The sequence below is a fragment of the Canis lupus genome, chromosome 34 (assembly GCF_003254725.2).
Source record: "Canis lupus dingo isolate Sandy chromosome 34, ASM325472v2, whole genome shotgun sequence".
In the NCBI taxonomy this organism is placed as follows: domain Eukaryota; kingdom Metazoa; phylum Chordata; class Mammalia; order Carnivora; family Canidae; genus Canis; species Canis lupus.
Window position 1 is genome coordinate 34,834,810 of NC_064276.1, and position 26,173 is coordinate 34,860,982.

The 26,173-nt window shown below is 40.6% G+C and overlaps 1 long non-coding RNA gene across 1 annotated transcript; it reads right to left on the reverse strand.

The window, feature by feature from the left end:
* Window positions 1–166: 166 nt before the first annotated feature.
* On the reverse strand, window positions 167–26,150 carry LOC112645947 (uncharacterized). Its single transcript, XR_003127366.3, has 4 exons — window positions 25,084–26,150; window positions 19,553–19,711; window positions 1,617–1,716; window positions 167–457 (listed from the first exon to the last, which is right to left on the reverse strand). It is a non-coding gene; the product is annotated as an uncharacterized LOC112645947 (long non-coding RNA).
* Between the last annotated feature and the right edge of the window lie 23 nt (window positions 26,151–26,173).

Genomic DNA, 26,173 nt, shown 5'->3' on the forward strand with positions numbered 1-26,173 from the left:
CAGGCTCAGGGATGGTGTTCTAGACGCTGGTGAAGCTAGGGAATCACCCTGCTTGCCCTCTATCGTTCGTGCCTACGACATGAATTTACTGAGCAAGACTTGGTAGGGACTGCAAACTTGAATACCGGAGGAGGGAACAAGCAGGCCATTCCACCCATTGGCTAATAGGTTTTATTGTACAGTATGGATGGCAACTCCTTCGAGGCAGAATGAGACAAAGATGAGCATAAAAAGTCCCTGTCTTCTGAGAAGTCTTAATCTGGAGAGTGGGGAGAGTTCTGTAGAAATATCCGTGCGGTGTTAGTGTTCTGAAACAGATCCGTTAAGTGCTTTGGAAACCTTAAGTTCACAGAATAATCAATCTTTACTGCCCTTAACAGAAAAAAAAAGTGTACTGATCACAAACTGTCTTCTCTTGGTATTTCTTAAGATGGTGGAGTTGCACTAACTTCAAGACCTGAGAAATGAAATATTGATATAAATCCATCATAGGGATCCCTGGGTGGCGCAGCGGTTTGGCGCCTGCCTTTGGCCCAGGGCGCGATTCTGGAGACCCGGGATCGAATCCCACGTCGGGCTTCCGATGCATGGAGCCCGCTTCTCTCTCTGCCTGTGTCTCTGCCCCTCTCTCTCTCTCTGTGACTATCATGAATAAATAAATAAAATCTTTAAAAAAAAAAAAAAAAAAAAAAAAAAAAAAAAAATAAATCCATCATAAAGTGTAATGTGGCCTAATGAAAAGTATACTTAATCTTAGAAATCTTGTGTTTCAGGCTCTCCCTAAGGAAGGGAAAAAAACCCTTCCAATGTAAACTAAATTGTCAGTTGACCTCTTCCCAGCCGGCCCTCCCCCCAGAACATGGGGCTTTTTGTTTTGTTTTGTTAAACACTTTAAGTAGTCTCCACACCCAACTTAGGATTTGAACTCCCAACTCCTAGATTGAGAGTTGCACACTATACTGATGAAACCAGCCAGGGACTCCTGAAAATGTTTTTTTACTTTATTTTCCTCTCTCAGAACACTGCCTTTCCTACTACGCCTAGGAGAACTCCCTGAGAAAGTCCCCTTTGAAAAGTCCCTGTAGATACTTAAAAATAAGATATTACCACCTTTTCTTTCTTTTCTGACCTGCTTGTTTGATGTCATTGTCATTTGACCCTCAAGAATCAACTGCCAATTGGTATGGCTTAAATTTTTGATTAGAGAAACAAAGGGGAAAAAGTATAGTCTTTTTTTTTTTTTTTTTTTTGAAAAAGTATAGTCTTAAGCGTAAAGATGGAAAATGGGTGATTCAAAGGAGTGTTTGGAATAAGTGAGGCAAAATTGTTCCTTTCCTCCCTCTTCTGCTTGAACATCTAAGGCCTATATCTATACTGTCACCTGGTGAGGATCAGCTTTAAAACCCAGACCTATGTTAGGTAAAGTCAGATCAGTATTGCTTTTTAGAAACATTTCCAAACTCAATAGTTATTATAACATCAACCATTTCCACAGACTTTTACTAAGTGCAGAGGATTTTCACAAACTCATTTACTCTTTGCAACAACCCTGTGGTATAAGTATCATCATTCCCATTCAGCACAGAAGCATAGTGAAGCTCAAGGTGATTAAGTACCCATGGTGTCTCTGCTCAACTGTAGCAGATGCAGGATTCTGATTTAAGTTTTCCATCTCCAAAGCCAAGGTTTTTTTTCACAACAGAATTCAGCAAGCCACTGTGAAATGTTAGAAGAGATAAAGTATGAGGGACTACTCTTAAGAAATTTATCATCACTTACCTGATCAGAGGGAGGAAGCTATTTTACTTCTTCGTGATTTCCTAAGCAAAGGACATATACAGCATGCTAGCAGATGGAGCTTCTTTTTAAAGTTTCTGGGAACCATTACCTTGGAGAAATGCTAGGATCCCATTTGATTTTAGAAAAGCCCCTCTAGGTTTATGAAGGATAGATTGGAAGAAAATGAAAGTGGGCACAGGGCAACTAATTGATAAACTGTATGAATCCTAGGAGAAATGGTAAGAGCTGCAGGAGTGGAAGAAAGGGTTACGTTAAAATTTTAGTTCCGGGGATCCCCGGGTGGCGCAGCGGTTTGGCGCCTGCCTTTGGCCCAGGGCGCGATCCTGGAGACCCGGGATCGAATCCCACATCAGGCTCCCAGTGCATGGAGCCTGCTTCTCCCTCTGCCTGTGTCTCTGCCTCTCTCTCTCTCTGTGACTATCATAAAAAAAAAAAAAAAAAAATTAAAAAAAAAAATTTTAGTTCCTAGGGTGCCTGGGTGGCTCAGTTGGTTAAGCATCTGCCTTTCACTTGAACCAGGATCCCAGGGTCCTGGAATCAGCCCCTCATTGGGTTCCCTGCTCAGCCTGCTTCTCTCTCTTCCCCTCCCCCTGCTTGTGCTCTCTCTCTCTCTCTCCATCAAATAAATAATATCTCTTAAAAATATTAAAATAAGGGATGCCTGCATGGCTCAGTGGTTGAGCATCTGCCTTTGGCTCAGGGCCTGATCCTGAGGTCTTGGGATTGAGTCCCTAGGGAAGCCTGTTCTCTGTCTGCCTATGTCTCTGCCTCTGTGTGTGTCTCTCATGAATAAATAAATATTTTAAAAATATAATAAATAAAATTTTAGTTCCTTAGTTGCATTAGTCATACATCAAGTGCTCAATAGCCACATGTGGCTAGTGGCAACTATATTGCACGGTGCAGATATAGAACGTTTCCATCATTACAGAAAATTCTATTCAACAGTGTCAGTCTGGACTCTAGATCAGGGGTTGGCAAACTACTATTTCTGCCCTACACAGTTGGGGCCACTTAGAACAAATACCACTGACTGGGTGGCTTAAACAGCAAACATTTATTTCTCACAGTTCTGGATGCTGGGAAGTCCAAAATCAAGGTGCCAGCAGATTCAGTGTCTAGTGAGAACCCTCTTCCTAGTTTGCAGACAGCTGCCTCCTTGCTGTATCTCACAATGTAGCAGGTGTGGGGACCATAGGCATTTGGGCCACTTCTTCATGTAACCCACTTGTGCCTTCAGGGCCTGCTGGGCCCTTTCCATTTGATTATGGAACGCTGCTATCCACACCCAACTTTATGGCTTGGTAAGTCAGATAACCCTCAATTTATGATAGATAGCTCAGGTCTCATGGTGACTGGGTGACCCATTCAGTCTCTACTGAGTCCCAGTAGCAGGCCAAGAGCTGGTTCTCAAAAGAAAAGTAGTTACCTGCAGAAGACGGTAGGGTTTTTTTCCCAAAATTCTATGGGCCTGCACAATAATTCACCATAGAGCCCTAATCAAAGGCTCCAAACAGCACCCCCATCAGCAAAATATACTTCGAGCACCATCGGATCTGCTGGATCATATGGCCTAACTGGCAATGTAGTTAGCACAGCAGACTGGCCCTGTCACAGAGCCCTCTCTTGTTCTAGGGCCCATATAAAACTAGCATCAATAAATGGGACGGAGTGAAACACCAAAATGAGGAATATGTTGCCCCAAAATCCAAGAGACCCACTAGGCATTGTCCCTCATTTTTGTTTGTAGGAGGCCAGATGCAATAATTAATTCATCCTTCACGTTAGAAGGGATATCTTGACATATAATAATACCACTGGACCCCTAGAAATTTCACTGAAGTAGAAGCCCCAAGATCTTTTCGGGTTTATTTCCTGTCTTGTGACATGCAAATGCCTTACTAATAAGTCTAGAATAGTCGCTACTCCTCGCTTACTAAGTCCAATCAGCACAATGTCATCATTGTAATGAACCCGTGTAATACCTTGTGAAAGGGATGAGTGATCAAGATCCCTGTGAGCTAAATGATGACATAGGGCTGGAGAACTGATATACCCCCAATGTAGGACAGTGAATGTGTATTGATGGCCTTGCCGGATGAAAGCAAGCTGTTTCTAGTGGTCTTGACTAACAGGTGTCACGAAAAAAAGCATTTGCCAGATCAATAGCTATGCAGCAGGTACCAGGGTGTGTGCTAATTTGCTCAAGCAAGGAAACGAAATCTGGTACAACAGCTGCAGCTGGAGTCACCACCTGATTAAGCTTATGATAGTTCACTGTCAGTTTCCAGAATCCATCTGTCTTCTGTACAGGCCAAATAGGGAAGTCGAATAGAAGTGTGGTAGCAGTAATCTCTGCAATCCCTCCAGGAATGGGCTATAGATTTTTGGCTTACTATTTTTCCAGGTAGAAGCAGTTCCAGGGCCTCCCACTTGCCCCCTTCCACCATAAGAGCCCTCACTCCACAAGTCAGAGAACCAATGTGGGGATTCTGCTGGCTGCTAAGTATATCTGTTCCAAGTGTGTATCCCAGAACTGAAGAAATAGCCACAGGATGGAGTTGGAGACCAAGTAGGCCCACTGTGAAACAGACCTGAGATCAAACTCCACCAATCATCTGACCTCTGTAAGCCCCTCCTGTGACTAGTGGGCCACAGTGGCATTTGGGTCTCCTAGAATCACTGTTAATTCAGAGCCATTGTCCAGTAGTCCCCAAAGGGTCTGTTTATTTCCTTTTCCCTGGTGCACAGTTACCCTAATGAAAGGTTGGAAGGTCCCTTTGGTAAAGGCTAGAGGAAGATTAACTATGAATTTTTGGTAATGTCCCAGCATCCTTTTCCACTAGGGGAGGTGGCCTCCCCTTCCTTTAAGGGTTTCTAGGGTCTGTAAACTGGCTGGAGTCTGAGAACTGATTGAGGGCCTATGACTCTCTTTTCATGATTCAGGCTAAACTTTTGTTGACTTAACCAAGAACTTTTCTACTAATCCAGCTCAAGTAAGAATTTAGTAAGCTTCCTATTTCACCTCTAGGAACACCATGAGGAACTAGCCAGTGACATAGGTCTGTATAAGTCAGACTATTCTGATTGTCACTTTGACTCTGCTGTCCATCATGGTAACCATGCCCACTTAATCTTGAGCAGTTAAGTGCTGCCACTTGGCCTCTGCCACCTTAAGATCCAATTACTCCTCTTTCATTAGTTTTCCAAGTCAGTGGCTGCAGTTCCCACTGTAATGGTCTGGCCTGCAGAGAAAAGTGATCACAGAACTCTTCAGGATGCCAAGGCTCCCTTCATAAATTGCTATGAGTGAATGTGTCTCCCCAAACTTCATTTATTGAAGCTTTAATCCCCAATGGGATGCTATTTAGAGCTGTTGGGAGGTATTTAGATCAGAGTGGAACCTTCATTAGTGGAATTAGTGCCCCAATAAGAAGAAACAGGAGAGAGAGAGATGATCTCTCATTGTCATGTGAGGATACAGCAATAAGGTGGCCATCTGCAAACCAGGAATAAGGCTCTCACCACACACCACATCTGCCAGCATCTTGATCTTAGACTTCATAGCCTCTAGAACTGTGAGAAATAATTGTTTGTCCCTTGAGCCACCCAGGCTGTGGTGTTCGTTATAGCAGCCCAAACTCACCAACACAAGCCCATGGGCCAAATCCAGCCTGCTACTTGTTTTTGTACAGCTCTCAAACAGAAAATTGTTTTTACATTTCTAATGATTGTGGGGGGAAAGGGGATCAAAAGAAGGATGGTTTTTGGTGACAAGTGAAAATTAAGTGAAATTTAAATTTCGTTATCTATTAAGTAGAGTCCTATTGGAAACAGCCATGCCCATTCATTTATGTTTTGTCATCTATAGCTGCTTTTGTGCTGCAAGGGCAGGCCTGAGTGGCTGCAACAGACAATACAAAGATCTAGTCACTATGTGGCCCTTTACAGGGAAAGTTTGCTGGCCTCTGTTCTAGATCACTGACCACCACAGCTACCACCACGCCCCACCCCTTGTTCTGGACCCTTTCAGGATAGTTAATATGGCACACACACTGTCCTATACCTCAACTAGACTGTGATCACTCTCATAGGATCCCATGTGGTAAGACAAAAAATCCTAGATCTTTTTTTTAAGATTTTATTTATTTATCATGAGAGACACAGAGAGAGAGAGAGAGAGGCAGAGACACAGGCAGAGGGAGAAGCAGGCCCCAAGCAGGGAGCCCGATGTGGGACTCGATTCCAGGATCCCGGGATCACACCCTAAGACTAAGGCAGACACTCAACAGCTGAGCCACCCAGGCGTCCTAGACCCAGATCTGAATACTGGTCTCGCTACCTCACAAAGTGAGCCACCCTGGGCCAGTAATTAAAATGTTTCCAGTTTGAGTTTTATAATTCGGGGAAGAAGGGGCAATAACAGCTTATAAGATTATTGTAAAGTCTTAAAAGGCCAAATGTAAAGTCTAAAAACGTCCTCCTGTTTATGTTTTACCTTTATATCGTGGTGGCCCTTCACCTAGGTTTGCTCAGTAAGTGTTATTGAGTATGCCTAATACTCAACAGGTTTTAAATGCTTGTTGAAGGAACAAATGCTTGAATATTTGGATGAGTGAGGCGTAAAATTCTAGTGCGTCCTGAAAATTAGAATGACAACAATGTATAGATCTGCTTTCTCTTTTCTTTGAAAGTAGTCTACTAAAGCCAAATGCTTTTTCTAAACCAAATAGTGTTGAAACTGAAAAGACAGTCTCTGGTCCTGCGGCCTCTCCTCTGCTCTCACAGTAATCAGTATGCTAATCATATGCTAATCCGTGTTATCTTCCCTTGTACACCTGTGGGCGGCACCATACACGGCCTGCTGTATCTCCTCAGGTGTTGAATAGTAGAAACACCGAGCATTAAAGCTGGAAGGGCCATTAGATATCCTGTGACCATGCTGCTGAAGAAGCCAAGGCAAAAGCAGTTTGAACCTCAAGCTCCTATCTGCATGGGACATCGAGTCCAGAGTTTTTTTGCCTTGTGCCATAAAGCCTTACTTCAAGCATACAGGTGCTCAATAAACACTTAAAGATACCATGTACTTTCCATCCAAAAAATATGCTTTTGCTCTTTAGCCCTGCGGTACCTAGAATTGTCATTAGAAGCATGGCTGTGGAATCAGACAAACTTAGATTTGAACAATGGCTCTGCGACTCCTGAGCTATGTGACCTCTTTCGATCCTGTCAGCTCCATCTTCAAAATAAAACCTCAGTCGTGGCTGCACCACGGTGAGCATGCAGGAGATCATCAAGATACTAAACCAAATCTGACGTTTCTTACCACCTCTGCTCTTACCTGCCTGGGCCCAGACACCATCATTCCTCTGACTGCTGCAATAGGCTCCTGAGGGGTCACACAGCTTCTAGTCTTGCTCCTCTCTGGTATCTTTTCCACCCAGTAAGTAAGCTTTTAAAACTTTAAATCAGGGGCACCTGGGTGGCTCAGTCAGTTAAACGTCTGCCTTCACTTCAGGTCTTGATCTCTGGGTCCTGAGATCAAGCCCCTGCATCTGCTCTGCAGGGAGCCTGCAGCTCCCCCTGCTTGTACTCTCTCTCATTCTCTTTCTTTCTGTCAAATAAATAAATAAATCTTTACAAAACAAAAATAAGAGGGGCACCTGGGTGGCTCAATGGTTGAACATCTGCCTTTGGCTCAGGTTGTGATCTCTGGGTCCTGGGATCAAGTCCTGCATCAGGCTCCCCACAGAGAGCCTACTTTGCCCTCTGCCTATGTCTCTGCCTCTCTCTGTGTGTTTCTCTCATGAATAAATAAATAAAATCTTGAAAAAGAAAAAGTTTAAATCTGATCACATCACTGTCCTGCTCAATTCCTCCTGTGGCTTCCCATTACATTTAGAAAAAGAGCTCAGAGGGGCTACCTGGGTGGTACAGTTGGTTAAGCATCCAACCCTTGGTTTTGGTTCAGGGTCCTGATCTCAGGATCGTGAGATCAAACCCCATGTCAGTCTCTGCACTCAGCATGGAGTGTGGTTAAGACTCTCTCTCTCCCTCTCCCTATGCTCCCTCCCCTGCATGCTTTCTCTCTCTAAAATAAATAAATAAATCTTAAAAAAAAAAAAAAAAAAGAAAGAAAGAAAGAAAAAGAGCCCAGAGTTTTCTCTTGCTCTTCTGCTCCAGCTACACTGGCCTCCTTGCTTTGTTTTCCTCCTTTACACCTCCTGCTTCTCTGGCTAGGAATGCCTTCCCATCATTTTCTTTCCTTTATCCTACTTTTCTTTTCTTCATAACACTTCAATGCATCAGACATTATGTGGTGGACATATGTGTTTGCTTTGACACCCATCAACTTGTAGTTCATAAGCTCCATGTTTCATTGTTTTGTTTCCTGCTGCATTCCTAGTTCTTAAACCATTATGTGCTCAATAAATATGAAATTATTTACTCTCTCTAATTAGGGATTTCCTAATCTGAAAAATGGGCATATTTACCATAAAGTTGTTGTAGAAAGTTAAATAAAAATGAGGGTAACTTCTGGGTGGCTCAGTTGGCGGAGCATGTAACTCTTAATCTGGGATTTGTGAGTTCAGCCCCACATTGGGTGTAGAGATTACTTGAAAATAAAATCTTAAAAAGAAAAAGAAGTTAAATAAAAATGGGGGACGCCTGGGTGGCTCAGCAGTTGAGCATCTGCCTTTGGCTCAGGGCATGATCCTGGAGTCCTGGAATTGAGTCCCACATTGGGCTCCCTGCATGAGGCCTGCTTCTCCCTCTGCCTGTGTCTCTCTCTCTCTCTCTCTCTCATGAATAAATAAATAAAATCTTTTAAGAATATGCCCATAAAAATGAATGAATGAATGAATGAATGAATGAATGAAATAATGAGCGGCTCAGTCTGTTAAGTGTCTGCAAGCATCGAGCTCCCTGCTCAGCTGGGGGTCTGCTTCTCCCTCCGTCTCTCCCCCTCTCCCTGCTCATGTTCTATCTCTCAAATAAGTAAAATCTTTCTTTAAAATGAAAAAATGTATATAAACGGTAGAGCACAACAAACACTCACTAAGCGTAGCTGTTATGGTTGGTCACTTGCTTTGTTATTCCACCACATGCTATTATTATGCTTAAAGAGAAATAATCTTCCTATCCTATTTCTAAAGGACATGCATTTTTAAAAATTATGAGGTCATCCTTACTTTTGAAAGTTAGCATTATACATTTTTAAAACTTGTATAAGCTCTATCCAAAATATTTAGTGTTATCTGAGAATAGATTTTTGCCTGTATGTTCCTAATGTATTAAACAGTGTCATATTGGTTTTATGTCAAATCTTAATTGTGATGCCCTATTTATGATAGATAAGGCTTCCATAATGACATGAAATGCCAACAGGAGGCAGACCAAAATACATAATGGGGAACAAGCAAAACTTGTGAACAGGGATGAAAAGTTGGGGGAAAGTTATGTGACAGAAGCATCCAATGAAACAAAATTTAATTTAATTTAATTTTTTTTAAGGATTTATTTATTTATTCATGAGAGACACAGAGAGAGGGGCAGAGACATAGGCAGAGGGAGAAGCAAGCTCTTCGCAGGACCCCAATGTAGGACTCGATCCCTGATCCTGGGATCACAACCTGAGCCAAAGGCAGACGCCCAACTGCTGAGTGCCACCCAGGCGTCCCAAAAAATTTAATTTTAATATTCATCCTCAGTAAATCTGAAATACAAAATTGCGTAAAGATTTAAATAATGCAGAAATACATATGAAGTAGAAAGTCCATTATAAATCCATACTTTCTATGTCCCCAAATAATCATTATTAACAGCCTATTATATATTCTTATTGATTTTCTATGTACTGACATACGTGTAAATGTGTATATCTCTTTTGTCAGAATTGGTATTGGGGGGCACCTGGGTGGCTCAGCCTGTTAAGCATCTACTTTCGGCTCAGGTCATGATCCTGGGACCTACGAATGATCCCTGAGTGGAGGTTCTCTGCTTTGTTTTTTTTTTTTTTTTTTTTTTTTTTTTTTCAGGTTCTCTGCTTTGAAGGGAGCCTGCTTCTCCTTCTCCCTCTGCCTGTCGTTCCCCCGGCTTGTGCTCTCTCTCTATGTCAAATTAATAAATAAAATCATTAAAAAAAGAAAAAGAAATGGCATTGGATTATACATACTCCTCTGCAACTTTTCCCGCCTAACAGTATGTTTCCACATCAGAGTGCCTAGTTTCCTTCCAGTTCCTCAAACATGCCAATCTGGGCTTACCTCAGGGCCTTCCATACAATCCTAGAATGTTTTTTCCCACATTTTTCAAATCTAGTTCCTGGCTTCCCTTTAATTTGCTGTATAAATGTTATTTATGTGCACAGATTTTTTCTGATGAATTTATAGAGTTCTCCCATTATTCTCTATAACTGCACAATATTTATTTTGCTTGGAGCACGTACCACAGTTTGTAATTATGTGTTTGCTCATTTTGTTTTCTTGCCTATTTTTTCCTCTCTAAACTGTGAATCTGGATCCCTGGGTGGCGCAGCGGTTTGGCGCCTGCCTTTGGCCCAGGGCGCGATCCTGGAGACCCGGGATCGAATCCCACGTCGGGCTCCCGGTGCATGGAGCCTGCTTCTCCCTCTCCCTGTGTCTCTGCCTCTCTCTCTCTCTCTGTGACTATAATAAATAAAAAAAAAAAAAAAAAAAAAAAAAAAAAAAAAAAAACATAAACTGTGAATCTCACAAGGACATGAACTAAATCTGTTTTTATTTCTTACTGGATACTCAGTGCCTAACATAGTGCCATGTACATAATAAGCTCAATAAATAAATGTTAGAAGAATAAAAACAACGTATAAATAGTGCACCAAAAAAAGTGTATTTGATTTTTCATTTCCTGTACATAATGGATAGAGCATCAGTTTCATTTTTTTTCCACAGTTCTCATATACTCTTAGTCAAGGAACAATACCATAGTTGTCTTGATTTGTACCTGAGATTTGTTTTATTTTGGTATGGTAAGGTGAGAGACACAGAGACAATTGCTTTTGAAAGAAGAGTTTATTATTACAGCCTTCACAGGGAAGGGGCATGCCACACTATGCAGAGCCATGTGGGGAAATACCAGGGTCAGTTAGGAGACAGAAAGAGTGAAAGAAAAAGGAAGGCACAGAGCATTTATTGTGGTTTCTGCAGGAAGGAATAGATAGACAGTATAAGTAAGTTTGAGCAAATTTAGGATTGGATATTTAGAATAATTTTGGCAGGCTCTTGTCTGTAGTGGTGGTCTCTAGTTGTCCAATGCCTGCCCTGGAGTTTAGTGGCTTTTAGTGAGATAAAGGAAGTGGTTGGGGATATAGACTTTGGGTGGGTTGGTTTGCATATGAAAGTCACAGTCACACAGGAGTCATTTGCTGTCTCTAGGAACAAGCTAGCCCTGGGAGGGGCTCCTCTGTCACTAAGGCCATCATGATGGCAAAGCCTCACAAAATACACAAAATAGAAAGCACGATTAATGCATTTCCAAATTAGGTATTATGAAATTCATTCCCTGATTGAAGTCTTCAGATGAACTATAAACCATTCTTACCACGTGGCATTTTAAATACACTATATGTTTATCCAAAGCGTAGTATAATATACACTGATTTTAGAATGATTTCTGCTATGATGATTTAATCCATATAGTTTAGTCAAATAATTTGTGTAATATTGCCATATTACTTTAATAAATGCTTGGGTTACTTATTTGAAGTATTTTTATGGAAATAAAACATTTAAAAGCTGATAAATTTCTTTTCGCCAATAAGATACTATTTAATCCATAACTAAACTACCTCTGACTCAATATAGTATTTAAGAGCCCAGAAGCAGTCTATTCTTTGTAAGTGGTATGGAACATTTTGTAGGGAAATTAAATATCTGTGTGTCTGTCTGAAAGAATCTTTGTCTAGGAATGCAGGAAGACAGGCAGAGCTTGGAATCTAGAGTTAAGGACCTGAGTTTAAGCATTGGGCCTACTCATTTCTAGCCAGGTGCTCTTAGGCAATTCATTTAACCTTTCTGCATACCAAGTTCATCAACACTAAAGCAGAGATAACAGTAATCTTTACCAGATGAACTTGCAGGGAGAAATCAATTACTGTAAAGGTGATGGTCTTTATAAAAGTGTTCAGTAAAAAAAAAAAAAAGTGTTCAGTAACAGCAGTGCACTATGTACATGTGTTTAGAATTTATTCTTACAGCAAGATACTGCAGGGACTTTTTCAGAGTAAGAACTCTGAAGGTTTTTTGTTGTTGTTGTAATTGTAGAAATGTTCAAGGGCAACATTGGAGGAGGGAACACTAAAAATTGATTCAGGAAAAGAGTAATAATTCACTGTCTATTTATATAGTGAAATTTCAGATTTGAAGGGTACTTTCCATCAATGGACTTCAAAGAGCTTTGAAGTGTTTATTTATTTTCATAATATTTTGAAGTCAGTCAGGCTAAAGTTGTCATCATCTATTCTCTGAAAGGGAAACAAATTCACAGCAAGTTACATAACCTGCTTGAGTCAAAAATAGAGCCAAGTCTTTCAATTTTGCCATGGAGTGTTCAGACTGGAGATTGTAGCTTCGTACAATAGGCACCTTTTCTGCTGGAATCATCTAAGATTTGGTTTTATCAAAATACTTAACTGGAGCAAGCAATTAAAATATAGAAAAACTGTTATTGTCAGGGGGTACCTGGATAGTTCAGTTGGTTGAGCCCTCAGACCCTTGGTTTCAGGTCAGGTCATAATCTCCCAGTCAGGAAAATCGGTTTCTGGAGCCCACATCAGACCTGGTGCTCAGTGGGGAGTCTTTGCCTTTTCCCTCTAACCTGCCTGTCCCCACCACACCCCATGCTCACCCCCACTCACACTGTCTCTCTCTCTGAAATAAGTAAATAAGTCTTTTTTTTTTTTAAGGTACACTCTTTTTTTTTTTTTTTTTTTTTTAGATTTTATTTATTCATTCATGAGAGACAGAGAGAGAGAGAGAGGCAGGGACACAGGCAGAGGGAGAAACAGGCCCCATGCAGGGAGCCCGATCCCAGGACATCAGGATCACGTCCTGAGACGAAGGCAGATGCCCAACTGCTGAGCCACCCAGGCATCTATCTCTAAATAAATGTCTTAAGAAAAAAAAAAAAAAAAAAGAAAAATCTGACATCAAATAATTAACTCATCAGCAAATAGGACACATCAAGTGCCTCTAATATTCAGGCATTTGGTTTACACTTAATGAAGTTAAAACCCTACATCCTGGGATCCCCGGGTGGCTCAGTGGTTTGGAGCCTGCCTTTGGCCCAGGGTGTGATCCTGGAGTCCTGCGATCAAATCCCACATCAGGCTCCCTGCATGAAACCTGCTTCTCCCTCTGCCTGTATATCTGCCTCTCTCTGTGTGTGTCTCTCATGAATAAATAAAATCTTTAAAAACAAAAAACAAAAACAAAAAAAACCCTACATCCTCTCCTGAGGTCCCAGAGTGACCATTCTTGTCTACTCTGGACCACTCTTCTCTCTCCTTTCATCTAAAGAACTGATATCTTCACACTCTTCTCTAAAACTTCAGATTTAGAATGAAATCATAGGACCAAATTCAAAGCTCCTTCTTTGGCTTGCAGAGTCTCTATTTTCTGACTCTAAAACACCTTCCTCTGCTTCCAACTACCTTTATGCTTAAACCTCATTGAACTTCTGGCCATTCAGACACAAGCTATGCCTTTTCCCTGCTCTGCCTTTACACTGAACGTGAATTCCACCTACAATAGTAATAAGAGATTGAGGGAAGAAAGAGAAGACTATGCTTGTTGAATACTTACTGAGTGCTCTGCATACAGTATCCTATCTAATTTGCACAGAAAACCCATGAAGTCGGTGCCTCCATTTTGCTAATGAGAATATTCATTTTAGTGGGATTAGGTAACCTCCTTCAGGGTCATACAGCAAGTGTAGAGCGGGATTAGCTTTGGAGCCAAAGTCCAACTCCAAGATCCACATTCTGGCCTTTTCAGTATGGGTGACTCTCTTCTTCCACTGTTATCACCTGGCATTATCCTTCAGATTCCATTCAACATTTTCTTCCTTTGGCCTACACAGCCTCTCTCAGATGTAGTTAGCCAAACGGTACTCTGTTTATACTACTCAACGAGTATATTTTTAATTGAGATATAATTTACATAATATAAAATCCATCTGCTTGGGATGCCTGAGTGGGTCAGTGGTTGAATATCTGCCTTTGGCTCAGGATGTGATCCTGGGGTTCTGGGATCAAATCCCATTTGGGCTCCCTGCAGGGAGCCTGCTTCTTCCTCTGCCTATGTCTTTGCCTCTCTCTATGTGTCTCTCATGAATAAATAAATAAAACCTTCAAAAACAAAAATCCATCTGCTTAAAGTATACAACTCATGGGGCCCCGGGCAGGCTCTGTCAGCAGAACATGTGACTCTTGATCTTAGGGTCATGAGTTCAAGCCCCATGTTGAGGGGTGAGTTTACTTAAAAAAATTAAAATATTATAATAAAGTGTAGAACTCAGGGACACCTGGGTGGCTCAGTGGTTGAGCATCTGCCTTTGGCTCGAGGTAGGACCCCAGGACTCCTCTGCATGGAGCCTGCTTCTCCCTGGGCCTGTGTCTCTGCCTGTCTCTGTGTCTCTCAGGAATAAATAAATAAAACATTTAAAAAAAATAAAGTGTACAACTCAGTGTATATTCAAAATGTTGTATGGCCATCATTGCTATCTAATTTCAGAATATCTTCATCACTCTAAAAAGAAATTTTGTAATCATTAAGCAATCATTCTTCTTTATATCTTCTCTGCAACCCCTGGCAACCACTAATCTGCTTTTTCTTTCTTTAGGTTGCCTATTCTGGACATTTAGTATAAATGGAATCATACAGGGGTGCCTGAGTAGCTCAGTCAGTTAAGGGGCCAACTCTTGATTTTGGCTCAGGTCATGATCTCAAGGTCTTGGGCTTGAGCCTCACATCAGGCTCCCTGCTCAGTGTGGAGTAGGCCTGAGGATTCTCTCCCTCTGTCCGCCCCTCCCCCTTGCATGCTTCCCTCCCTCCCCTGCCTAAGTAAATAAATCTTAAAAAACAAAATAAGGGATACCTGGGTGGCTCCTTGAGTTGAGTGTCTGCCTTTGGCTCAAGTTGTGATCCCAGGGTTCTGGAATTAAGCCCTGAGTTGCACTCCCTGCTTAGCAGGGAGTTTGCTTCTCCCTCTGCCCCTCTGCCCACTCATGCTCTCTCTCACATAAATAAATTTAATCTTAAAAAAGAAAAACTAAAAACTGGGATGGCTGGGTGGCTCAGCGGTTAGGCGCCTGCTTTTGTCTCAGGGTGTGATTTTGGAGCCCCGGGATTGAGACCCACATTGGGCTCCCTGCTTGGGGCCTGCTTCTCCCTCTGCCTGTGTCTCTGTTTCTCTTTCTGTGTCTCTCATGAATAAATAAATAAAATATTTAAAAAAAAAACCTTAAAAACTAAAAACCAAAATAAAATAAATTGAATTGTATAGTGTGTGGCCCTTTGTGTCTGGCTTCTTTTTACTTAGCTTAATGTTTTCTTTTTTTTTTTTTTTTTAACTTAATGTTTTCAAGGTTCACTCAAATTGTAATATCTTTCAGGACTTCATTCCTTTTATAAATAAATATAATTCATTTTGTGGATATACCACATTTTGTTTATCCATTCTTCAATTAATAGACATTTGTTTTGGTTTCACTTTTTAGGTATTACGAATAACACTTCTATGTACTAGTTTCTGTGCAGACATATGTATTTAATTCTCTCAGTTATATAACTGGGAGTGTAATTACTGGGTCATACTCTCTGTGTCACATCTTAAGGAACTGTCAAACTTTTTCTAAAGCAGCTGCAGCACTTTAGATTTCCACTAGTCATTTATGAGGGTTCCAACTTCTGCTCATCTTTGCCAACACTTGTTATTACCCACCATTTGATTATAGTTAATCTAGTAGGTGTGAAGTGTATCTCATTGTGATTTTGAGCTACATTTCCCTAATGACTGATCATTTTTTTCATATTTTTATTGGCCATCATATGTCTTCTTCAGGGAAATATTATTTCAAATTCTTTGCCCACAAAGAAAGTGAGTTTATGTATCTTCTTATAGATTAGTTTTGAGTTACTTAGATATCTGAAAACTAGCATCTTATCAGATATATGATTTGCAAATATATTCTCAAATTCTATGAGATGATTTTTCACTTTTTTGATGGTGTCCTTGAAATAGCAGTATTTTGGGGGGCACCTGGGTGGCTCAGTTAGTTAAGCATCGGACTCTTGATTTCGACTCAGGTCATGATCCCAGGATTGTGAGATTGAACGTTGCATCAGGTTCCAAGCTAAGCATGGAGTCTGCTTAAAATTCTCTCCTTCTCTCTTTGCACCTCCTCTCCCAACCCCACCTTTGCATGCCCCCTCTCTCTCTCCAAAAAAAAAAAAAAAAAAAGAAAAAAAATATATTAGTGTTTTTAATTCTGATGAAGTTCAATTTATTTTTTCCTTTTGTTATTTGTGTTTCTGGTGTCAATCCAAGAAATCATTGCCTTGCCTAATATTAGTTTACAAAGATTTACAATGAAAAAAACCCCCCAAAAACAAAAAACTAAACAAACAAACAAAAAAACCCCAAAGATTTACAATGTTTTCCTTTAAGAGTTTTATAATTTTAGCTCTTACATTTAGCTCTTTAATCCATTTTGAGTTAATTTTTGTAAATGGTTAGGGTACAGGTCCAACTTCATTTTTTTGTATATGGATACCCAACTGTTCCAATATCACTTGTTAAAAACTAAAACAACAATTATTTCCCCCGTTTAAATGGCTTGGCCCTTACCCCATGTTTTTTTTTTTTTTTTTTTAAGATTTTATTTATTTATTTGAGAGAACAGAGAGAGAGAGCATGAGTGAGAGGGGAAGGGCAGATGGAGAGGGAGAAGCAGACTCCCCACTGAACAAGGAGCCTCACTTGGGGCTTGATCCCAGGACTTGAGCAGAGATTGACCTGAGATCATGACTTGAGCAGAAGGTAGACACTTAACCAGCTGAACCACCCAGGAACCCCCTCTTACCACATGTTTTTAAATAAATGTTGACACATATCTACTATTGTGAACTTCTTGGGGGCAAGTTTATTTGTATTCCTACCTCCATGTCAGGCATGGAACCATGACATAGTAAACCCTCAATAAACGTGTTCAATGAATGAGAAGCTGATTGGAGATTCCTAGTGTCAACCAACAAATACCAAGTGCCATAGACTTTGCTGGAGAGATTTTATACCTAAAGAAACTTCACAGTCCAGTGAATTTTTCAAACCAAAAAGGATCAAATGGATCCCAGAATCCTATGATTCTAGACTGGAATGGGTCTTGGAGATCACAGATCCACCCCTCCCCCCCCCATTTTCCAGCAAGAAAAATCAGACCTTGAATGGCTACATAGCAGTTGGTGGCCTATCTCATGTAAATTTGCTGAGGAACCCAGGTCTCTTTGAAATTACATTCTATTACAAGTTAACAAAGGATTTTTTCAGCGAGTCCTTGATAAAGCATTTTTTTCAGTTAGTCCTTGATAAAGTCCGTTCCAGATGAAAGACAACTGCTTCTGTTTTATACCACACTTATCTTCTGAGATAACTGCTATCAGAGATGGAAAACAAAATTCCTCCACCCTCGCTGTACATAATTACTCTTTTCTCTGAATTTCTGTGGATCATACTTGCTCTTCCACAAGATTAGCAATTTCTTCTGTACTGCCCTATTGCTTTAGATTGTTACATAATCTTGAATTGTTATTTATCACAGATTTATGTGTGACCCTCCTAAGTAGACTGCTCCAACTAGACTTAGGGGCAAAAAATTGGATATTACATGTTATTGTATGAAATATAGAGCCTTGTATCTAGGGAACATGCAGTACATGTTTCTCGATATTATTTGTGTATTTAAATAATTCATGTTTAAAATAAGAAGCTAGTTGGCTTCAGTGTCATTCTGTTTTCTCCCCTTCCACATATAATAAGGCAGCTTACTCAGTTGCTCAGGGTGAGAGGCTCTAAGGAAAAACACCTCTCATTTGGAAATATTTTAGTGCCTCTCCACTTGCTTTCCTCAAGGAATGGAGAGACTAGAGACCCAATAATTTGTGCATATATATATATTTAGATAGTTCTTAATATTACTATTACAGTTTTAAAATTCTGTTAAAAGAGTAAAAAAGATTGGTAGAATCTTCCCAAGAACTGAGTAAATTAAACTAATTCTCAAGGGAACTCTGAACAGTAGTTTTAGATTACTGAATCGGAAAGTAGAGAAAGACACCGTTTCTCTTATCTCAAGCTTGCTTTCTAGTTATGAGATGGAGAAAGAAGATGGAATTATCTAGCCTCATATCTAGCCTCATAGTGCCTTGCAAGACATAACCAAAATCTTGGGACTGTTTGAGTTGAAATTTTATTTTATTTTATTCTAAAGAGTTTTTTTTTTTTTTTTAAGAGTTTGTTTTTTTAAGTAACCTCTACATCCAACGCAGGGTTCATATATAACCCTGAGATAGAAGATCGTGTGCTCTACTGACTGAGCCAGCCAGACACTCTGATTTAAAAATTTAAATTAAGACTGAATAAGAGGTTGCGAAACGAGAAAGAATGAATATGTCAGGACTTGAAACTCAGTATACTGTCATACATCTATGGGAATACAGTGAGCCTATTAATTGATTGTGATGAGAAAAAATTATGTGTGGGTTAAAGTGATTCTCTAATTACAACAAATCCAGACAGCGTTTTCATATGTGGTTAGATCATGGAAAACAAACAAATGAAAAACAAAAAACAAAATGATGAATGTTGAGAAGTTAATTTTTTTTTTCATCTTCCAGAAATCACTCATTCCCTGTTTCAAATTCATGATATTTAAAAATTATGCTAATAAATGAAAAGCTTTGGAGCAATGATAAAATCATTATCATTTCATTATTATTTCACTTCTCCGGACTTCATTTGTAAAACAAGGCCCAGACCTTGTTTTGCTCCTCAAGCTCATCAGTAGACCAGCAGCATAAGGATCCCTCAAAAGCTGGTTTGAAATGCAGAATCTCAGTCCCATTCTACACCTTTTAATTCAGAATTGGAGCTTTAATAAACTCTCCACTTAATTCATATGCATATTCAAATTTGAGAAGACTGAATGAGATTATATAAAGGAACTTCTAGCTAGTAAACTCTATCAACCTGTGATTCAAGTTGAAAGGTTCCAAGTTAGGTAAAATGAGAGTGACTTCCTTACAAGCTGTGTTTGACTTGAGCAAATAGATTGCTCAGCAAGCTGAACTAACTTTTCAGGTCACAGCTTTAACAGCTCTAAGGCAAACAGAAAATGAAGACTTGCTCTGCTGGTTTGGTGTTGCCAGCTTCCTTCCTCTTTCACTAAGATCAATTTTAGTATTTATGTGGACATAAACCAATGTAAAATTATTTAAATATCAAACTAAATGATTTGGTGGATGTTGAACACCTAGAATTTTCTAAACACTAGAAGAATTTAAAAGGTAAGATTTCTGCTCTCGAGGTACCTAATAAAGATAGTAGCTTTGCTTTAAAAGTCTCAGTTTCTGGAGCCCTTTGCTGACTTAATTATAGACTGATTTGTAATTTGTTAATATCTGGAAGAAGAAACCATACTGATTCAGTGAAATACCTCACGTTCAAGTTGCAGGATGATAAGCACAGTGTGCAGATGAACTAACAGGCAGTTTTATCTCTGGAGTCTTGCTCCCATTGACATTGTATATGTGATTAAGTAGCTGGAAATCATTATAGACTATGAGTCCTGCTTTTTCCTCTGATTTCTCTGGGCCTGAAATAGAATACAGTTTAATTCAAGGTCAGCAGAAATGGAATAGGAAGTAGGCAGAGGCTATAGAGAAAATGAGCCAATCGTCCATGGCAGGGGAGAGAGGCTGGCAATCTTGTTGGGGAGAGGGGTTGACTCCAGAGACTGTGAAAAAGAACTGGGTCACTGAAAAGGCCAGTGCTGGGGTGAGTGAGAGACTGGAGCACTGAGAATTTACTAGATAAAGTTTACATTTTCTACTGAATGTGCCAGCCTCAAGAGCAGGTTTGCTTTTTCAAATTGGAGGGTGGCTTACATTTAATGGTTGACTGCTATTAGCAACAGCATCCTGGGTAGGCAAACATCATTAGACAATGATACTTCTAAACAAAGTTTCTGTGTGTTGATGGAAGCTCTTTCAACATGTTGTTTCACTAGTCAACCTTGTGCCTTTCAATCTAGCCAGACACAAGTGGGTTCTTCTGGTTCTCAAAGAAGACAAGGTAGTATTCATGAGCTGTTGCAATGATTCTTCTTTATCAACTTATTGGCACACAGCTTGCTATTTTGCATTTTTCCCCCTCTTTATTGGTATAGGTCCTGACATTCTATTTGGATTATACCTTTCTTGAAAAGGAGACAACAGTGCCTGCCTCCAATTAACCTTACAGGAGTTAATTATGTTGAGATTTCATAGGCCTCTGAGTATTCAGCAACTTTCATTAAGTAAATGTTTTATAATATCTTGCATTACAGACTCTTTTGCTCAGTGGGATTTTCCATCGATGGCTCATTAAAACAAACCTCTTCTTTCGTGTGTTTTTCTATTTACAGAGTGCTACTTTATATTTTAAGAATTAAATAATTAGTCCAGCCTCAGGACATCCTCATCAAATAAAACAAAGACTTATCTTTGTCTTACAGATGAGAAAAATGAAGCAAAGTGGTATTGTTCGGCATCACTAGACATTATTGAGAAACTGATATGGGCTAGGCATAGGGGACACAGTGATAAACCAATTAGTTCCAGCCTTACAAACATGCTGGCAAGAAAATAAACTATGATACTATGCAATGCATGCTATATTTGTTATATAAACAGAATGCAGAACAAGAAAGAGGAAAAATGAAGAGAATGGACTATGGAGCAGAAGTGAGTTTGTAAATGGTTCCTAGAGAAAGAGAGCAGCAGTCGGCCAGGACTGGTGGGGAATGAGTTTGGGAGGGGATTTCATTCTGTATATATGCAAAGACAGGGACATGCTGTCATCAATATAAATAAATGGCCTTCCTTTTCTGTGAATGTCAAGGAACATGGCATGAATCTTAAAATTATTTTAAGTTCAAAATGAAGACATTTTATTTTGTAAAGGTCTTATCTTTTAAGTAATCTCTATACCCAACATGGGGCTTGAACTCACATCCTGAGCCCCAGCCAGGTACCCCCAGTGAGGATATTTTAAATAAGTTAAGGCTAAAACTGCTATATGTCATTATCTATAGTGTGGGAGTGAGATTGGGGAACATAATGGGGATAAGTTTGCCAGGCAAGAGTGAAGGGAGTACCCAGATGACTCAGAGATAAAGTAGGCCATGTCAACGGGGCAGTGAGAGGGCAAAGAAGAAGGGAGAAGGAAAAGTCTTGGGGCACTGTCTGTTCTCCCTTCTAAATCAGCAAGGTTAATTAGCACAATAAGGGACGCCTGAGTAGCTCAGTGGTTGAGCATCTGCCTTTGGCTCAGGTCATGATCCTGGGGTCCTGGGATGAGTCCTATAACAGGCTCCCCACATGGACCCTGCTTCTCCCTCTGGCTATGTCTCTGCCTCTCTCTCTCTCTGTGTCTTTCATGAATAAGTAAATATTAAAAAGGAAAATAAATTAACACAATAAAAACTAAACTCTCTCACTAACTTCAGCTGTCAGGACTCCAGTCAAGGGTTTTGGTCTAGGCTTCTCTTGAAAGTTAAGCACAGGGATCCCTGGGTGGTACAGCGGTTTGGTGCCTGCCTTTGGCCCGGGGCGTGGTCCTGGAGACCCTGGATCAAATCCCATGTTGGGCTCCCGGTGCATGGAGCCTGCTTGTGTCTCTGCCTCTCTCTCTCTGTAACTATCATAAATAAATAAAAATTTAAAAAAAAAAGAAAGTTAAGCACAATAATGTGATATTAAGACATGATCACACAGGACCCATGTCTATTATTTATTATCTCATTCACCCTTTTCCCAGCAGGTTATTTTTGCTTCCCGTTGGGACAAGTACTCTTATAATCAAGAAATGAGAAAATGTTGGCCAAAATATTTTAAATCTCTTAAGCCCGTGGATTTGAGCATTAATTAATTTTTCCTATTAAAGTTATGTCAGTGAGCTAAAGGCAGGGTAATTCAGCCCAGTGCTCACTGCTTATCTCTTCAGGTCACAAAGTCCCCTCTCCACTCTCCCAAATGATCAGGACTTGCAGTTTAAACACTTTTTTTCTCCTTTTAATGACATTATCCCATGCTCAGTGTAATCACTGAAGAATGCTAGGTTAGGAGCAGCAGATTTACCCGAAGCTGAGGGTATTAGTAAGCACCATTTTAAATATTACAGGAAGAACATGGGCTGTGGGAGACTTGGTCACAGCGTCTACGTTGATTTTTACATTTTGTACCATTTGATTCTCAACTGAGGAAGAGGCATCAGAAGTACAGTAGCAGGATTTATTAGTTAACATAAAGAACACGGCAAACAAATTTTCATACTTGATCTTTACTGCAAGCCACCCTGGTGAGGCTAATTAAGACTTAACATAAAGGTCAACCTCTTCTGATTATTTCTGTTAGAGCAGCTCAATCTAGAGAAAGGAAGTGAAATTTTCCTAAAGATATGATTTAATGTGATGCCAGGTTCCTTCCTTTTAGATCTTTTTGCAGAGTCCTGTTTTCTTTGAATTAAAGAGATGACTCAATAGTTTTCAAGGTTTTTCTTTTTTTTGTTACTGAAAAATAACATCATTTCTGTAACCTGATCCTCCTGTAGGCATAACTCTTTGTGCCTTTTATCTGTTTAAATTGCATCACATTGATTTTAAAGACTAATGTCAGAGCACTTCCAGAATGGAAACATGAGGAGCTCCCTATATATTCTCCCCAGTGAAACAACCATAACTGTGAAAATTTTTAATAAAAAATAACCATTGAGTCATTTGTGCCCTAGGACAGTCAGGAGCAATCATTTGCCAATTAGTGGAAGCTAACAGCTAGGAGTGATATCAATAAAGGCAACCCAGCCAAAGGCTTGATAGGAGATGAGGGAAAGAAAGAACCTGACTGAAACCATTGTCATGCCCCAGGAGAGGGAGAAGGAGTCAAGGTGACAGTGTGCATGCCAAAGCACTGAGGAGACATCAGACCCTGTACACTGTGGGGGAAATAAACTCTATTGAACTAGTCTGGCCAAGTCATTAAACAAATAAAGAAGTGAACAACAATGACAACAAGCCTTGGAGCCACTCCGGAACAGTCTCCAGAGTTGCTACAATGGAAATGTACAGTTTGCAACAAAAAAATAGTGAGACATACAAACAGGTAATTGAGATGCATGCACACAGACACTGCCTTGAGAGGACACAGATGTTGGGCTTAGTAGACAAAGACTTCAAAACAGTTCTCACAATTATGTTCAAAGAGCTAAAGGAAATAATGCTTATGAGTATGGATCCAAAATTCCTCAACAAAATACTAGCAAACTGAATGGAGCAACACACAAAAAGGATTATATGTTATGGCTAGTTGGGATTTGTCCTAGGAATGCAAAGTTGGCCTACACCCAAAAATCAAGTAACACCATATCAATAGAATAAAGAGTAAAACTACATGATTATCATGATAGAGAAAAGGCGCTAACCAAACCCCAACATTCTTTCAAAATAAAAATAGTTTGGCGCCTGGCTGGCTCAGTTGGTAGAGCATGTGACTTTTGATCTCCGTGTCTTGAGTTCAAGCCCCATGTCGAGCATAGAGTTTACTTTAAAAACAAAGAAAGTCAACAAACTAGGAATAGAAGTTCCTTAACCTAATAAAGGGCATCTGGAAAAAAAAAATCTAGAGTAATTATCACATTTGATGGTGTAAGACTGAAAAGTAGCCACATAAGATTGAGAATAAGACAAAAATATTCACACTCTCCTCTTTATTCAACATAGTACTAGAAGTCCTAGCTAATGCAGTTAGGCAAGAAAAAGAAATAAAAGGTATTCATTTTTTTTTTTTTTAATTTATGATAGTCACACAGAGAGAGAGAGAGAGAGAGAGAGAGGCAGAGGGAGAGGGAGAAGCAGGCTCCATGCACCGGGAGCCCGATGTGGGATTCGATCCCTGGTCTCCAGGATCGCGCCCTGGGCCAAAGGCAGGCACTAAACTGCTGCGCCACCCAGGGATCCCATAAAAGGTATTCAGATTGGAAAGAGGTAAATCAATTTGTATTCTATATATACATCTTATTTTTTATTTTAAGATTTTATTTATTTGAGTATTTGAGTATGTGAGAGCAAGAGTACAAGAATGAGTGGGGGTGGGGAGTGGTGGTTGGTGTGTGCAGAGGGAGAAGTAGGCTCCTGCAGGCTGAGCAGGGAGCCCAATGTGGGGCTCAAGCCTGGGACGTGGTCCTGGGCATGACCCGAGCCAAAGGCAGATGCTCACCCAACTGAGCCACCTAGGCGCCTCTCAATTTGTATTCTAAAATGGCATAATCTGGTATATAGGAAATTCTAAGGGATCCATCAAAACACCATTAGAACTAATAAATGAGTTCAGCAAGCCTGTAGGATACAAGGTATATGCAAAATTAATTTTCTCTACACCACCAATGAATAATCAAAAACTGAAATTAGGGGCGGCCCCGGTTGCGCAGCGGTTTAGCCCCGCTTGCAGTCCGGGGTGTGATCCTGGAGACCTGGGATCGAGTCCCATATCGGGCTTCCTGCAGGGAGTCTGCTTCTCCCTCTGCCTGTGTCTCTGCCTCTCTCTTCGCGCTCTCTCTGAATGAATAAATAAATAAATCTTTAAAAAAAAAAACTGAAATTAGGATGGGAATGTAAATTAACACAGCCACTATGGAAAACAGAATGGAAGTTCCCAACAAAATTAGAAAAAGAACTATGATAACATGCAGCAATCTCAGTTCTGATTATTTAGCCAAAGAAAACAAAAACACTACCTTGAAAAGATATCTGCACCCCCATGAAGCATCATTTACAATAGCCAAGACATGGAAACACATATTTACTATTTATAGATTCTTACTGATGACAAATTTAATATAGGCAATAAGCCTCCTGTGAAAATGAGGCCAATGAAGGATTTTTCAAACCGCTAAGAAATAAGGACCCAGAAGAAACAGGTGTTCACACCTTACCTTTCTTCAGTCTAACGCTCTCCCAACTGAGCTATCTCGGCCGCTTCGCCTTACCGTTCTAAATTCTCATTTCCCATATAATGCAAATTTCCTTTCCAATAGCATTATATAATCTTTCAAATTTGTCACAAGCATACTACATTTTCTATGAATCCAATTAAAACTTCACAATCTCACTTCAGAAATAGTTTATATTCCACAGCTAATTGATTCATATTTAACATGTGGATGCAAGTCCCGAGTTCTCAAAACTCTGATACCAAGGTCTTTCAACAGTTTTTATTAGGAGTCTATAATCCACGTTTGTAGCAGTTAAAGGACATCACCGCAGACGAAGTGTCAGACATAACTCTGATGAGTCAATCCTCCAGCCCTATTTTATCACAGTAAAGCAGGTTATAGTCTTGATTATTCCAACCTTTTTTAGCATGTGCTGGTGCCAGGACCAAAGCCGGAGCTGGATTCATTGCTCCTTGTAGTTGCACTATGTGCCAGAGCCAAGATCAATGGAAGATCAGAGACTAAGCTACAAAGACGGATCCTTTATACTGTCATCTTTGGCTAGCCAGTGATAGAAAAGAATAGAAAAAAAAAAATAGTGCTGATGGATGGCTCGGATAACAACTGTGCACCTGTGCCAGGCGATGGCGATATACCAGGGCCAAGGTGCGGGGGGGGGGGGGGGGGGGGGGGGGGCTGCACAGGAGGCAATGCCGGTCTTCCACACCTTCTAGCTGAGTTTCCTCCTTTACTACATTTGTTACATATGTTATTAAAGTCTTTCCATAAAAGAGCGTGTGCCCAGCCGGTTGACCAGCGTCTCGTCCTCCAAAAAAGGCACCGTGCACTGGAGCTGGTGCATGCAGCTGGAAGGGGGACTGCATCGGGGAACCCACTGTAGAGATGGGGACGAAGCCCAACCGCTCGCCGCGACCTCAGGTGCCCACGCTGCAGCCGGGGTTCCAGGCGGGCGAGCCCCTGGCCGAGGCTGCGGGGGGCGCGCACGCGGGGCTCGGACTCGGGCGGCTGCGCGGGGGAGGCCGGGTTCCGACGCCGAGAGCCTCCAGGCCCGGCCTCCCACCGGGACTGC